Genomic DNA, 17,223 nt, shown 5'->3' on the forward strand with positions numbered 1-17,223 from the left:
GATTATTAAATTTAGGTTTGTAAACAGCCTTCCATTTAGAGCTGGAATTCCCCTGTTCTATCCTATTTAATGAGCCATTCAAATCAAGATAGCTTTCTGTTGATGAGACTGGCTTTTCAAAAAGGCACAACTAGATTATAATCCAGAATAGGGAGGAAATAATGCTTTATTTTTTTGTTTTGTGGCTGGATAGTGTGTTCCATAAATGGGCTTTCAATAAATCTTTATTCTCTTCCCTTCCCCTCCTGATGCTAATTCATACATACTGGTCTAAAGTTTAAATTTACTTATGAGTCCACACTCTTTCTTCCATTTTCTTAACATATTACAAAAGCAAACAATCTCCTTGATCTTGGCTAAAATGATTCTAGAACTTTCTCACACCTCAGAAGTGCATGCTTCTTTCAAACAAATCATGCGCTGGTTACAAATCATGGCTCTTTGTCCACCGTCTTTCCCCAGGCAAGCTTGGGTGGCTGTAGTTAATATAGTTCGAGGGTCTTGAGGTAGTGGAATTGCTGTACGAACCCTTGGAGTGTAGAATTTTCACAATGAAGATGGATCTGGCCCTTTTCCCCTCTTCAATCCCAAACACACAGGATGGAATCAGTGAGTTGACACTATGCATGGGTAGGCCGAGTAGGAGGGAAATTGTAAGGTGTGTGCAGTGGAATTTGGAGGGTCAGGTGGCCTTTCTTGTCCCAGACCTGCCTTCCCCACTAGGTGACTAGCGGCCTTTGTCTGCCCTCATTCTCCACCTCCTGCCTGTAGGTTGGCTGTTGGTCATTCGGGTCGGTATGACTGGACATTAGTGCTCCTCTCCCAGGAGTGTTTACATCTAAAACCTGAGTTCTGACAGTGGAATAAAAGGCATATTACAGAGGGCCCACCGGACTTGGGGGTGGTGTGCCGGCCTCACATGGTGCTGCTGAAATCATGTCTCCTAGGACAGCCCCTTTAGATACTGAAGACTCATCTTACCTGCACAGTTTCCTGATTCAGAGAGTGAACTAGATGCTGCTGCTAAGGGAGAGACACTCTGGGAGAAGCCAAACTGCAAGGAGCCTTCAGTTCTCTCCTTACTGGGCCAGGAGGAGGAATTTTTTTTTTTTTTTTTTAACTGAAAAAGGGAATTACCAGCTTAAAACACAACCAAGAAGCCTTTAGCATTGAGGACTGGTGAGGAGAGGAGGTATTCATTTTGGTGTGGGGAGGAGACATCAGTAAGCGTTTCTTTCTCGTGTACACACACACACACACACACACACACACGCACGCACGCACGCGCACACACACACACACACACACACACACACGCTGGGACATAAAAGACGTGTTTCAGTAGGTGTCATTCCCAAGCTGTCCACAAGATGGTGCAGAAACCCTGCTCACAGTCTGTCCTCCAAGGGCACCACCTCTGGAGTGATTTGCAGCCTCTGCCAGGCTGCTGGTAAATTGAGGTTTGGAGAGCAGCATGAAGCTTTCACCGCGGTGAAGATACCTTTGACATTTTCGGGATTCTGATTGTAAATTCAATTAAAAATCGATTGGGTTCCAGTAAACAAAACGAAATGACAAATGTGTACAAAAGCTCCTTGTGCAGGGCTTAGCCTGGAAGAGAGATAGAGGTCATATAGGAAGGCGTGGAAGGAGACCTGGGTAAGCTGCTGTGGGTGATACGACACCTCCTGTTCCTGGGGAATCTCGAAGTCTGCGGGGGGTTCAGCTGTGCATCACTGGGCATTTACCGTGGATGGCACTCGTCTGCATGCTGTGGAGACAGTCATACGGAAGAGTCCCGGTCTTTAGAGAGCTTGAATCTGTCAAAAACTCATACCAGAAAAATAATGAGTGTGCCAGATGGTGGTCAGCACTATGGGAAAGATATTACAGCCGACCACTGGAGGTGCAGGGTTTCACTTTTAAATAGCGTGGCATCGGAGACCTCTCGGAGCCAGTGACATTTCAATAAGACCTGAAGGATTGATGGTGTGAGCCACGGGAGTTTTAGGGGAAGATCATTCTAGGCAGTGGGCACAGCAAAGGCAATGGTCCTGGGGTCGGGAGGTGCCTGGAGGAGGCAGGGAGGACCCAGGAGGCTGATGTGGCTGCTAGGGCAGGTGAAGGGGCAGGGCAGGATATGAGTCAGAGAGATTCTAATGGGGGAAAAGCCGGAGATTTCGAAGCTGAGTGATCACACAAGACCTTGCAGCATAGTATAAGGACTTTCGACTTTACTTTGGAAATTGCTGGAAGCCATTGAGCGTTCTGAATAGAGGCGTGGCATGATCTGCCTTGCATTTTGTAAGGATCACTCCGGCTCTTGCATTGAGAAGGTCCTACAGGCAGGAGCCGAAAGACCAGTTAGGAGAGAGCTGCCATGTCTGGGTGAGAGATGGTGGTGACCAGGGCCAAAGGGAATGACAGTGGAAGTGAAGAGAAGTGGTCAGATTTAGGATATCTTTGGAGCCAATAGAGTTGATGGTAGATTGAATGAAAATTTGAGACGCAGAGAGGGGTCACGGATGACTTTGAGGTTATTTCCCTGAGCAATTGGGCAGATGGAATGGCAATTAACTGAGATAATTTGGAAGGGCAGGTTATTGGGGGAAAGATCAGGAGATCAGTTTGGGATATGCTGAGTGCGGGATGCCTTTCAGATGTCCAAATGGAGATGTTCAGATCTATGAACCTAGAATTCAGGGGCAGGGTCCAGTCAGATATAAATCTGGGAGTAGCAGGTCTGAAGATGATATTTAGAGGCATAATCTGGAGTGACAATGGGTAGACAAGAGATAAAGCCCAACACTAGTGTGCTCCAATGTTTAGAGTTTGGGGAGGTGTGGAGGAGTCAGCAGAGGTAACTGAAGAGGGTGGACCAGTGAGGTCGGAGAAAACTCAAGGCCGAAGAATGTGGTGTCCTGGAAGCCAAGTAGGTAAAAGGCTGAGGAGGAGGGAGACGTCTACATGTCAGCACGGCCAATGTTTGGGGCTGGATAATCCTTTGCTGTCAAAGGCTGCCCTGTGCATTATAGGCTGTTTAGCAGCATCTTTGTCTTCTTCCCACTGGATACCAGTAGTACTTCCCTCCCTACTGTGTCAACTAAAAGTGTCTCCAGACGCTGAGTGCCACAAATCCCCAAAGGACAAAATCTTTTCTGATTGAGAGCACTGTTCTAACTCAAGAAGTGGAGAACTAAATTCTAGCACAGGAAGCTCTCTCTTAACCCAGGGCAGAGGAAGCTACTGGAGAGGCTGACATGTTTGAGTTGAACTTTGAAGGTTGGGTAGTGTATTGACAGAGAGTAGCTGGGGTTGAGTGCGGAAGGCAGCTCAGCCTGGGAAAAGTTCCTGATGCTTGACAATGTCCCTGCACAGAGAACCAGCATCACTTTTTGAAGCCACGGAAATAGCGATATCATTTTTACCATCTCTTGCTTTAGGCACAAGCATGGTTTCCATGACCTCTGTCTTCCCAACAAAGGAAAGGAGGTTAAATGAATTTTTTTTTCTAAAATATAATTTAGGGAGATTTAGGCACGACCATACATGTCACACTATTTAAAAAATGTTATTAGAAAAAGAAAAAAAACTGCACCCCTGCCCTCCTCAGCTCTCCCACCTCCTACCCCTGGCATCTTTCCAAATTATAAATGAGAAGCTTGTCTTTCCCTCAGGTTCCATATACGAGACCAAATTGTTTTTTTCCATCATTGGAATATAAATTATTGCTTTGTTTAAATTTGATTAAAAATCTCTCCCTTCCTTTCAACACACGCACAGTCACGTACACACACGCACACGCACACACACACACACAGAGAACTGAAATACAACTTTGGTTTTTTAAAAATTTATTTTAAGCATCTACTCCATGCTCATTAGGAGTTTTACTGAGCACTTTTCGGAGCAATTCTTTTTCTGGACATTTAGCCAATATGTCCAGGTGATGCACTCATGTTGCATATATAAGAATCTCAACAGAAAAAGTATTCAGGGTGAGAAGGGGTAAATTGGGTTTCACTTTGAGAGGGGGGAGGTTTAGATATGACTCAAGGCCAGTTTAAGTGGAAAGTGTCAGGACTTTGGAAGAAAGGAAAGACTTTTGCAGCAGAGGAGAAGGGAAACTCCTGGGTAAATAGGAGGGACTGGCTATCAGCGTTATGTTATCTTCTTGAAACTTGCTGGGCAAACTTCCTAATGGCAAGTTATAAGGAAATGCATTAATTAATGAACATGACATTCAGATGCAGACTCTGTAAATCTGGGCATGAAAATGGCCTGTTTCAGGGGTTCCCAAGACTGGCCCCTCATCATAATCATCAGGGATGCTCAAAAGGATGGAACCCTCCCCTAAAGATTCTGGATGTATCCACGTGGGGTAAGCTCAAGGCATCTGTAAGTTGTAGAAGTTTCCCAGGTGCTGCATATTAGTCCTGGACTCCACATTGCCATTTGGGAATTATTTGCCTAATTTTAACAGAAATGAAGGAGCTTCGGGTCTTAGCCAAGAAAGAGATTCTGTAACTTTGTGAACCTGATTTCCCTTTTTTTTTTTTTTTTGAGATGGAGTCTCACTCTGTTGCCAAGACTGGAATGCAATGGTGCGATCTTGGCTCACTCCAATCTCCACCTCCTGGGTTCAAGTGATTCTCCTGCCTCAGCCTTCCAAGTAGCTGGGATTACATGCATGCACCAACACACCCAGCTAATTTTTGTATTTTTAGTAGAGACAGGGTTTCACCACGTTGGCCACGCTGATCTCAAACTCCTGATCTTGTGATCTGCCTGCCTTGGCCTCCCAAAGTGCTGGGATTACAGACGAGAGCCACCGCACCTGCCCCCCCTTTTTTTTAAGTCAACAATTTGGTGGCTAAATGAAGATGGTAAGATCTGAGCAGATATGTAGTTCAGAAAATAAATTTTTGACTTTTTATTGTAAGGAGACTTGAGTTGAGCATGTGGCAAACTTCTCCTTTCCTGTTTTCATCCCTCCTCTTCGTCTTGGCAGTGAACCCTATCATCCAGCACTATTTGTGCTTTGGTCCGTGATGCTCTGGCCAATGACCTGGTGTGTAGGTCAGAGCCAGTAAGTGAGACTCTGCTTGTGCCAGTAATTTATATACACTGATATGTGTTTGCCATTCATATGAAGTGATAGTGACATCATGCCTTTCCTCTTTTGACCTCTCTTGAAGAAATGCCCACTTCTCCTAGTGTCCTCTTCAAAATGTCTCTGGTAAGTAGGGCTGGATAACCCTATTCATCAGGGATGGGAAAAGCCAAGAGTTTCCCAAAGAATGGCCACCAATATTCTGGTAACAAACCAGCACCAATCCAAGAGATCCTTCTATGCTAGCAATGGAAAGAACAAGACAAGTGGAGGACCCCTCTTCAAAGATCATGGCTTGCTTTGGAACCATAAACCTACAACGACATGTGATATTTAAAAAGAGGTCCTTTTTAAATCTTAATGGCCTCCTGACAGGTCCTCAGTAGCCTCGGTCACAGAGCTGTCTTCTAAGCATGTAGGTTGAAATCTGTATATATGACCAGCTCATTTGGTATCTTTCTCTATCAACAGGAATCTCTTCTCTCCTTGGATGAAGTAATGAGACATGGTTTATACTCTGTAAAGACAGATGGCTAAGTTGTAAGACATTTTCACAGGCTGCTAATAAATATAATGATAATATTAGCTGATGTCTGTTAGCACTTCATCAGGAAGTAGGCACTACATGAAGCCTTTGCATGCAATATCTCATTTAATTTCCTCAACAATCATATGAAGTGGGTACTGTCATTATTATCATTTTACAGATGAGTAAACTGGAGGCTCAGAGGGGTTAAGAAGCTTGCTTGAGACTGGTAAGGGGCAGATCTAGGAGTCAGACAAGGTCTGTTTGACTCTGAGTTCATGTTCTTAAAAACGTCTTTGCTTTGCTGTCCTGTATGAGCTTTTGACACATTTGTTGCACAGTAAAAACAATGGGGTCCACATGCATTCTGATCACTGTGGATTCCTGCACATCTTACCAAGAACACCTGTCTGTACTTCAAGACTGCTGACCTTAACATGTCTGTTGCTGGGGAGGGGGAGGAGGAAGAACGCAAGAGGATACAATTCTTCCTTCTGCTTTACTGCATCACCCAGATCCCCACATAAAGGATCTATTGAAGAATAAAATAACCCGTCTTATTTTTCATCATCTAATCACCCCAGGAAATCAAGTTAAAGATTAAATCCTGAACGCACCAATGTTATTAGACATCACCATCGAGGGCTTTAGCCCATTAGGTAATATCAAGCTCCTGACAGGTCACTGACTTCTTAATTGGCAGCTTGTGACTCGTAGCTAAAGAAGGGAAGAAAAGCTCTATGATCCTGCAATGTCCTAATTGCCAATTGAGTTTCTCTCAGAGGGCATGCTCTGTGTATTTTGAAAAACCTCATACTGCCACCTGCAATTTCATGATCACCCAGGAAACTTTCAAATATCTTCAAAGATGTTACTTTCCTGTAGGTGTTATTTCCACTAATGAGACCAGAGGGCAAGGCGACCTTGTCTTCCTCCTTCTGAAACTTTGTCTTCATCCTTCACTGTCTGCTATTTACTGCCAAAGGGCTGTCTTTACCTAGTCCCTATTTCTCTGAAATTCTTCTTGAATTTTAAACACTTTATTTTTACCTTTTTCAGAGAAGCAGCAATGCCTCTGGCTCAAAGACGATGCATTTGGGTACAACTGGCTGCCTGCAGGGTGAACCTCACCCTTCAGGCCTCGTCACAGCAGAGGAGTGGCTCAGGCACCAGGGCCCAGGCGCCGGGCACACCTGCTACATTCCTCCAACTGTGAGTAGCCACGGGGGAGTTGGGGGCACACAAGATGAAAAGAACATTTTTTTTTTTTTTTTGAGACAAGGTCTTGCTCTGTCACTTAGGCTGGAGTGCAGTGGTGCAATCACGGCTCACTGCAGCCTGGACCTCCTGGGCTCACACGATCCTCCAACCTTAGCCACCTGAATAGCTGGGACCACAGACATGTGCCACAGTGCCCAGCTAATTTTTGTATTTTTTGTAGAGACAGGGTTTTGCCATGTTGTCCAGGCTGGTCTTGAACTCCTGACCTCAGGTGATCCACCTACCTTGGCCTCCCAAAGTGCTGGGATTACAGGTGTGAGCCACCGTGCCTGGCCAAAAGACCTGCTTTCTGTCTTCAGAGTGTTTACAGTCTAATGTGGAGGAAAATAAAAGTCTATAAAATAAGCACAGTATAAGAAAAAATGTAACAGATTTCTTAAGAAATATCTTCACCAAAGTGTTATAGAAATTAGGAGGAGAAAATGGTATTTTCATACAAGCCATGTCAGATGCATTGCAGAAGCCCCCTGCTTTCAAAACTCTTCTCCAGCACAGTATAAATACACTATTAAGCCTAAACCAACCTGATTCTAATTTTTCCCTACAAATGAATGTGTGTTTAACAGCCCAGGTTGTTCCACTTAACGGCAGGTGTTACCCAGTATTGCCTCTGCTTCATTCCGTTCCTTTCTTCTCTGCATTTGGCTTGGTGCCCCTGAAGGTCACTCTGTTGTCCAGCTAAAGATGGTGAATGTTCCCTCTCCAGGCAGAAGCAGGCCATTGGGTGAGTATTTCTGAAGGGCTCGGAACATTGTTCCAGAGGGTCCCCAGATTGCTCTGGATTCTGACAGTGGTACCTGGACATGATACTCAAGTTTCCTTGAATGGAGACGTGATGCTTCTCCAGCAAGTGTTAAAGTTACCCAGATACTTCTGAAACTTGTGAAAAGATATGGCTTTTTCATGTTTGTTATTTTCACTAATGAGACCGGAAGGTCTTTCCCCTCTATCACCCTGTCTCCATCCTTCTTTATCTATGTCAACATGAAATAATCAAAAGGATCAGAATCCAGTATTCAAGAGTTTATTCAAGTGAAAAGCTGGGAATAACCATTTAGAAGACACAAACTCCAGAAAAATGAGTTCAGTCCTCCAAAATTAAAAGTTACCTTCCTGCTTATATTGGCAGAAAACAAAGAAGCTTGATAGGATTATAATATTTTCTATACAGGGCTTGTTGGTGATTTACAACAATTTAATTCATTATAGTTTGTTTTCTTTTCCACAGGGCTTGTTTTCATTTTCTTTCCAATTTAAAAGAATGTATTCAACATTCCATCTTTAGAAAATGTGATAACCATCAAGTCTTTGCATGAGAAAGGTAAGAGGGAAGTTAATCTATAATGAAGATCAACTGTGAAGAGGGAAGGGGTCGTCCCTGCCTCCCTTTAGTCATTTACATTTTAAAAAACAATGCAGGTAAGGAAGAAGTCTAATCTATAATGAGAGAAACAACAGTTACACCTGCCCGGGTTACAGATGCCTCTCACATGACTCAGGCACTATAGTCATATTTCTTTAAAACTCAAAATAATTTGGAGTCCCCACAGCCTAGATTTTATTTTCACATCTGCAAGTCATTGAGAACTACTCCTGTCTCCTTGTCCCTCCCTATACCATTTCCTCCCCCTTCTCTGAGTTCTTTTTCCCAGTCTCCTTTGCTGGGCACCTCACAGCCCCCACTCATACTTACATGCTGAAGTCATCCAGGATTTGCTTCCAGATTCATTGCTTCTATTTCTGAACCCACCTGTTCCTTTTAACCATTTGCCTGGTTTAATTCCCATTGCCTTTCCCCTTGTATGTAAAAATTGAAGTATGACTTACTTGCCTTAAAGTGCACACTTCTTAAATATATATGTGATGAATTTTTACCTATATGTACACCTATGTAGCTGCCAGTTAAACCAAGGTTAGAGAATTTCCAGCTTCCAGAAATGCTCCTGCATGACCATCTCAGCCAGTACCCCACAACGAAGCCTCGAGTCTGACCTCCACCATCATAGGTTAATTTTGTTTACTTTTGGACTTCATATAAATGGAATCATACCGTGTGTACTCTTCTGTCTTTAATTTGTTTCATTGAACATTATGTCTATGAGATTCACACATGTATCAGTAGCTTATTCTTCTTACTTGGAGTGATTTCAGATGCTCGCTACTGATAGCATTGTCTCATGAGCATGAGGCAGTGGGGGAAGAGGAAAATTACAGATAAAAATATAAATAACACCAAATCTGCTGACTATAACGGTTTGAGAATTCCAAGGGAGTTTGAGAATTTTGAGACTGTCTCAGGCAGTGAGTCTTTGGTGGTTAAAGTAAAGCCAGAACTGTTTCCAGCCACATGACCCTTTGAGTCCAATGGTACTTTAGAGTTACGGGAAGTTGTTTACCTGGGAGACGATAATGTCCACATCTCAGTGTCCAGTGCCCTGGTGTTGAACACCTGGACACCTAGACTAGTACTTTCTATTTTGAGCAAAGATGGGACCTCGTGCTCCTGAGACCTTTAAATTTTTGTGAGGAGCCAGTGGATATGTCAGTGCACCAGGCATTGAGACTACATGAATACTATGTCTTGCAAATGTATTTATTGCCACTTTTGTGGTCTGCATAGATGCTCTTCTGATTAATAAATATAAAAGTACTAGATGTATCATCGACTCCATTGTTTTCTGCCATTTAGATAGCTTTTTAAAAAATGAAGCAAAAGGAAAAGTATGATGACATTCATGTAGAAGTGCTTTGGAAATTTTCTGGTATTAAGATATGTTCTTTCATACTTAGAAAGGTTAGAAATCATCTCGGTTTATTGTACCCAGAAAGCGTTTAGGGCTCAAAATGTGCTCGTTGAATGTTGAACAAACAAGGAAATGGGGCTCCTGGGAGAGTAAGTGACTAGACAAAGGTCTCACTGCAGTTAATGGAAAAACTGCACAGGAAGGCAGGTCTCATGGCATCAAGAAAGTCTAAATTTTTACCCCTAAGGTTTTGCATAGATAACGGCTCCTGGGAACCATCTTCTACCCTCCTTGTGTGTCTGGGTCTTTCTAATTAGGCTTTCTCCCTTGTGTACCAAATTCTCCCACAAATCACTAAAGATTTTATAGGCCTTAAATTGAAAACAAGATGATATCATTTTGTCATAGTGCACAAGTTAGTAATAAAATAGTGTGATTGCTTTTTAGTGATTTGATTTGAGAAGTTTGTAGTTATTTGTGCCCAGACAGGTTAACCAGTAACTGCTTAGCCACGTTGTCTGCATTCAGTTCACTCTTTAGAAGGAGCAGCCTTTGACTAACCTCTCCCCATTTCCCCCATCTCCAGCCTCTGGCGGCCACTCTTCCACTTTATTTCTATGAGTTTGACTTTTTTAGATTCCACATAGAAGCAAGATCATACCGTATTTGTCTTTCTCTGTCTGACTTATTTCACTTGGCATCATGTCTTCCAGGTTCATCCAAGTTGTCGCAAATGGCAAGATTTGCTTCTTTTTGGCTAAATAATATACAATTATATATATACACACACACAAACACACATATACATGTATTTCACAATTTCTTTATGTATTCATGTCAATGGACACTTATGGTGGTTATACCTTGGTTATTGTGAACAGTACTCCAATGAATAACGGAGTGCAGCTATCTCTTTGAGCTATTGATTTCATTCTTTCTCAACACCACACACACACACACACACACACACACACACACACACACACACACACACACACTGGTAAGTAGATGAGGTGATGGATGTATGAACAAAATTGACTGTGGTCATTTTTTCACAATATATACATATATCAAATCCTAATATTGTACATCTTAAACTGATAGAGTTTTGTCAGTTAGTTATACCTCAATAAAGCTGGAGAAAATAAATAAAAGGAACATCCTGCTGGCTGTCTCCGTGGGACAGCCTGGCCCAGCAGAGCCACTCTCCAGACACTGCACATGCGTGTGTCCCTGTAAGAAGCCGCTGCTGTTCCTTCCTGAACAGTGAAGCTGGTCCCTGTGAGATGTTGCTATCCTTGGGGGAATACCTCAAGTGCCTTCTGCAATGTTCAAAGGCTTCTGCGACAACCTCCAACCCACCTCTAGCCCTCCAAAGATTGTGCTGGACTCTGCCTGGAAGGGTGAGTGAGGTGCCCATTTTTTCTCTTGCCCAAAGACCCTCCCCTTCTTCCATGTGTGCCTGAAGCTGTCTTGAGGCACCAGAGAGCCCCTGTCCGTTTTTTACTCATTTCTGCTAAGCCTGTGTTCACAGAGCGAGGTAAACCCCGCTGGAGAAATAGAATCTGCTTTCAGCTTCATCTGCAGAACTAGGTCACTTTAGTCTTTTGCTAACCAGATTACCAATAAAAATTGCCTGGAAAAAGATGGAGAATGAGGTTCAAAAATGAAAACAAACAAAATGAAACAACATTAAGACAAAAGATAAATCTGTGATAATTTCTTGAGTATAACATGTTTCTATTTCTGCTTCTGTGGTTCAGATATTAAAGACTTAAAGTAAATCTCTTTGTTGTAAGATTAAAGAGAATTCCCCATATTAAATAAAATTAAAAGCTTGGATTAAAGGAAGCAACACTATCAGCTAGTTTCTTCCATTGGTTGCATCATCGACATCTTTGAACCCCAGGATTTAAGATGGAGCAACTTCCAAAAACTCTTGTCCTTTCAAGCCATTTCTGAGGTGACACTGAGGCTACTGGGGAATCTGTTTGGCCAGTGGAGGGCACTTCAGTCTCTTGCTCTGCGTGTAATCACTTTGCTTTTCACACATGACCTGGCAGAGCTGATGCAACTCTAGTGCCTCACACAAACAGTTCCATTTGCAACCTACTGGATTGTGTCATTCATCTCTTTTTGCTCTTGCATTTCCTTCTAATATTGAAGGTAGACTTGCTGGCTTGGAAACCTGACATCTGTGCTTTGAAGTCTAGGAGGATGAAAAAGTCTTGAAGCCAGGACAAGATGGCCCGCAAAGGGATCAGGTTTTATTCTGACCAAAATAAAGACTTTTTAAAGACTTTTGAAGCCTTGTTTATGCTATCAGGGCTCCAATTTAAAAGATGTCACTGTCAGTAGATGTCTTCTGATTTTGAGAAGCACACGTGATGAGTTCTGGGTCACTCACCTTCCCACGGCGTCCTCGGTGTTCCCAGCCTCACTGTTGCTCTCAGCCAGCCTCAACCAAAACCACTTCCTCTGGAAGCCTGCCCCTTCCCCCACTCCCATTTGCGAGTCTTCCCAGCTGCCCTTTTCTAGTGCTTCAACCACGGTCCCCCACCTGCCTCTCCCTCTACCTGCTCCCTTAATAGCTCCACCTTGCCCCTCCTCTTAAGGGTGAGCAGTAGCTACAGGTAGAGAAATACTTAACGTCATGCTTTTATTTTTGGACTCCCCAGTAGACCTGAGTGCTTTATTCAAGGAGGACATCAGCATTGATTTTCCCTCTCAGCAAAGTGCTTTAAAGGTGAAAGTGCCTTTTCACAGAGCTGGGGCCACCTTGCATCATAGCCTTGGAGCCATTTCTGTGTGGCAGAGAGAAGGCTACCCCCTCCTTCCCCACTTCCCGTCTCCACTGACAGCCTTCTCTTTGAAGCTGATGTGTGCATCTGACTTTCTGCAACCCTGAACTTTCAGCATTGTGTTTTTCGGCTAGCCATTCTACAGCTTGATCATCTGAATGCAGATATGCATAGAGGTTCTGCTCGTGACCATGTGACCCACCTTTGTATCCTGCAAGAGCAATGGGATTGGTGTGGAGGGTGAGAGCTGGAGCTCTGGAGTCAATATGCCTAGAGGGAATTGTGGATTACTATCATGTAATCTTCAGCAAGCTAATTAATGGCTCTGTGCCTTAGTTTCCTCCTCTGCAAAATGAAGGTAGTAACGGAAGCTACTCATGGGATCATTAAAAGAATTCTATGAGACAGTACTTATTATAAATTTAAAGTGGTTTGTGACATATAGTAAATGGTCAAAAAATGTTAGCTAGTAGTCAAAATAGAAGTAGGGTGAGATTTAATTACATTTATAAAAATCACTTAAGCCTGCAAATGCCCAGTGCACCTGAGGGAGTGACAGAATCATCGTTGTCCAAATCTAGTTCCTACTTGTCCCAAGCAAGAAAATGTCAGGGCCAACAGCTCCGTCCTTCCTTCCTCCATCTGTGAGGTAGCAATGTGAATGCCTCTCTTCCTTTTTCTCTAGGTACCCATAGTAGGAGAGACAATGTATTCTACACCAGGACTTCTAAAATGTTCATGTGCATAGAACTCACTTGGAAATCTTAGACAAATATGGATTCTGATTTAGTAGTTCTGGGCTGGGGCCTGAGAGTCTACATTTCTTTTCTTTCTTTTCTTTTTTTCTTTTTGAGATGGAGTTTTGCTCATTTTTCCCAGGCTGGATTGCAATGGCATGATCTCAGCTCACTGCAACCTCTGCCTCCGTAGTTCAAGTGATTCTCTTACCTCAGCCTCCCAAGTAGCTGGGATTACAGGCATGCACCACCACGCCAGGCTAATTTTTTGTATTTTTAGTACAGATGGGGTTTCACCATGTTGGTCAGCTGGTCTTGAACTTCAGACCTCAGGTGATCCACCCGCCTCGGCCTCCTAAAGTGCTGGTATTACAGGCGTGAGCCACCATGCCTGGCTGAGATTCTGCATTTCTTTCAAGGTCACAAGTGCTGCTGTTGCTTCTGGTCTGGGCACCACATTTTGAGTAGCAAAGATCTATACGATGATCTGACCTGGAGGCAGGAGCCCATCTGGGTGAATATTAGGTGGAAAAGAACACCAGGAGTGGCTCAGCTGCTAGGGCTCAGAATGGTGTTTCAGGCTCCTGTGTGGTTATACCCCAGAAATGCAAATGGACTCTTACTAAAAGGTTCTGAAATGGCCACAAATATTTGAAAACCCTGAGGCCAAGGCCGTCTTATTTTGGGCTCAGTCTTTATGTATTTTTATTTTAAATATTTATTTTATAGATCTATCTATCTATGTATCTAGCTATCTAGCTAGCTAGCTATATCTGTGGTCCCCTACCCAGAGATGGACTCAGTACACAAGGGCCATTTTCCACACCCCTGATTGCAGTCACAACCAATTAGCAGGACCCAAGGACCCATTCCCTAGTCCCTATATATATGTACACACACACGCACACACACTCACACACACACTTTTTTTTCAAGAGAATCATAGTAAACTTTAAAAAGGGACTCAAACATGCATTTTGAAAGCAAAGGTAGTCACAGTAAATGCAGTATATTTTTGAAAAAATGATTCAGATATACATTTTAAAAGAAAAGTCACAATATTTTCAGCATTTTAAAGTTTTAGGAGTACATGACATAAAGTTCTTGTGACTCTGGAGCCCTACTTTCCTCCTTATCCTCCCTTCTGTGTATGTACAAATCACACATTCATATCCATATTTCATTTGGCTAAAATGATAAGTTTCTAAGCTTGTAATTCTTCACTGTTATTGTAAGGGGAACTTGAGGGAGGTGGTCAAAGTGAGGGGCAGGGAAGGAGCCCTTCCCGGTGAGCAGCAGCAAACTACCACTGGAGCAAGGTCAAGACTGTCTTGATTTGCAGCTAGTTCCATCAGCCCAGAGTTTTTCAGAGCACACCAGCAGCTCTGAAGTTTCCTATCCTGTGTTTTAATGTGGTTTTTTGAGATTTAATTTTGATGAATCAGATCCTCAGGGGCATACATTTTTATATTCTAGGCTAAAGCTGCCACAGGGAGGGAAACGTAGGGATTCTTTTTTAGATTAAGTGGTATCTGTCATTTGCAGATACTCATCTTTGCAGATGCCCATCTTTGATGGCACTTTTTATGTAGGTAAGTTTTGTGGTCCATGGGTCTCTGGTTCATAGTACATGGCTGACTCAGAAGAGAGACTCTATCCACAAAGGTGTAATCACTTGACAGCCTCTTTGTGCCTGCTGCACAGACAAAACCAATTCACTGAGACCACAGTATTGCAGTAAAGAAAGAGTTTAATTAATGCTAGGCTAAACACATGGAAGATGGAGTTATTACTCAAATCAGTCTTCCCAAAGGCTTGGAGGTTAGGCTTTTTCAAGGCAGGGGACTAGGGAATGGGTCCACATGATTGGTTGGGGATGCAGTCATAGGGTGTGGAAAATGGTCCGTGTGCTGAGTATGCCTCTGGGTAGGTTTAGGGGGTGCAGAAGATCAGTTGAGTCATAAGCCATGAGTCTAGGTGGGATTACTGAGTTTCCAGAATGCAAAGGTCTGAAAAGCATCTCAAAAGACCAATCTCAGGTTCTATAATAGTAATGTTATCTATAGGAACAATTGGAGAAGCCAAAAATCTTGTAACCTCTGGCCACATGACTCCTAAGCGGTAGGAGGTTATAGAAACTATATCTACATTTTAGTGGAGTTCAGGCTCCTCCCATAATCCTAATCTCATGGCCTTTCACCAGGTTTTTGCACTGAGCAAGGGAAGAATTAGTTTTAGGGAGGAACTGTTCTCATCCTTGCTTCCAAGTTAAACTATAAACTAAATTCCTCCCATGGTTAGCTTGGCCTATGCCCAGGAATAAGCAAAGACAGTCAGCCTGTGAGGCTAGAAGCAAAATGGAGTCAGCCCTGTTAGACTTCTCTCACTGTCATAATCTTTACAAAAGAGGTTTCAAGGTTGCCAGGAGAGTTTCACAGGACCTGGTCCGTTTGGATGTAAGACACCTCTTTCTTCAGACTTCCTCCATGTGGACCCATTCTGCTGCTGGACTGGGTATGTTGATGTGAAATTTGCTGTTGACCTGGCAGTCTACATTCATGCTGCAGAAGGACAGTCGTAGCAATGTATTTCCTGAGTATTGGAAGAAACAGCCAAAAACGAATTGACTTCACCTTGAGATGAACCCCATACCCTTGAACCTGTAGACGTATATTCATGAAAACAAATGGAAGGACTTTGGGCACTTGACCTCTATTTTGTTACAATTTATATTATTAGCAGCAGAGATTTAGGCCAGGAGACTGGATTCTTGTTTGTGACCTTGATAGAACGTATTAACTTTATTTATGTTGTAATGTCAATGATTCTTTGACTTTAGGAGAAGGAAGTCCACTTCCTTGAATGTAAGTTATACATTTTATTTTATTTTTCTGTCAACTGGGAGAAGTCCACCGCTCTACTAGGCTGATAAGCTCTTACCATATGTACATGTCTTTCCTTTTATATGTTTAAATCTTTGAATTTTATAGAATACTAAGAATTGAAACTTTATGCACTTTTGAACCTTTGAAACCTTTCTTTCTGCTAGGACCATATGACACTTAAATATATCTAAATTATATCTTATTAGATTTTGAATATTTTATATGGCTCTGTCTGATTTGATGCCAGAACTCATTGGGTAATTCTACTATTATTCTCCTGGGAGTTAAAAACTGCTTTTTATTTATATTCACTCTTCCTAATCTTCGTCAGTACACAAATGTGATTGAATAACAAGGCTCAACAGAAATACGTGAAAGTATTTCACTCTCTTTTAAAATGTTTTATGTTAACTATTTTTCATTTTGTGTACAACAAATATTTTTCTAAAAACTTTGGTTCTCAGACCCTTTGAGAATCTGACAGGCTGTAGATTCTCTTTCTAGAAAAATACACACACATATAAGACATTTTGTCCCGGCTCTTAATTATTGGTTATTACTGGGTTATATTAAATTCTTTATCTGCACTTCACTTTTTGTGGTATTGCTGTCTTCCTATTTTTTCTTATATTTTCTCATTTATTTGTTCTTTCTTTTAATCAATTTCCTTTCTTTCAATTTAATATCTAAGTACTATAACACAGCTATGAGCGCATTGCTATAGGCACATAAAATATTGAACAACGAGCTTCCTCTTTGGGATCAGAGAATATTGCCAAGAGGCAGGAGGAACTTTGAGCTGGAAATTGAGAAATGAGCTCAAGTTTCCAAGGCAGAGTAGATAGAGGAAAAGATGTGGCCCTCCACTCCAGCCAGGGTGAAAGAGAAAGACTGTTTAAAAAAAAATTAGATGAAACAGCACATACTAGGGCAATAAAGTGTGGAAAAGTTTGTGAAAGTCCAGTGAGAAGGGGCAATGGCAGTACAGGGGACCAGGGCTGTGGTTGGTGTGCTGGAGAAAAGAGCAAGTGTCAGCAAGAATGAGCATAAGGAGACCTCTTGCTCTATATTTAAGTTCCAACATCATGAACACAGTGAGTGTTTCTGTTCCTTGGTCTGGGGGTTTAGCAGTCCCT

The 17,223-nt window shown here is 42.5% G+C and overlaps 1 long non-coding RNA gene across 1 annotated transcript; it reads left to right on the plus strand.

The window, feature by feature from the left end:
- Positions 1-6,701: 6,701 nt before the first annotated feature.
- On the plus strand, positions 6,702-16,669 carry LOC129532182 (uncharacterized). Its single transcript, XR_008677827.2, has 3 exons — positions 6,702-6,851; positions 7,487-7,644; positions 8,149-16,669. It is a non-coding gene; the product is annotated as an uncharacterized lncRNA (long non-coding RNA).
- The last annotated feature ends 554 nt before the right edge of the window (positions 16,670-17,223 follow it).

This window comes from Gorilla gorilla, chromosome 11, assembly GCF_029281585.2.
Source record: "Gorilla gorilla gorilla isolate KB3781 chromosome 11, NHGRI_mGorGor1-v2.1_pri, whole genome shotgun sequence".
In the NCBI taxonomy this organism is placed as follows: Eukaryota; Metazoa; Chordata; class Mammalia; order Primates; family Hominidae; genus Gorilla; species Gorilla gorilla.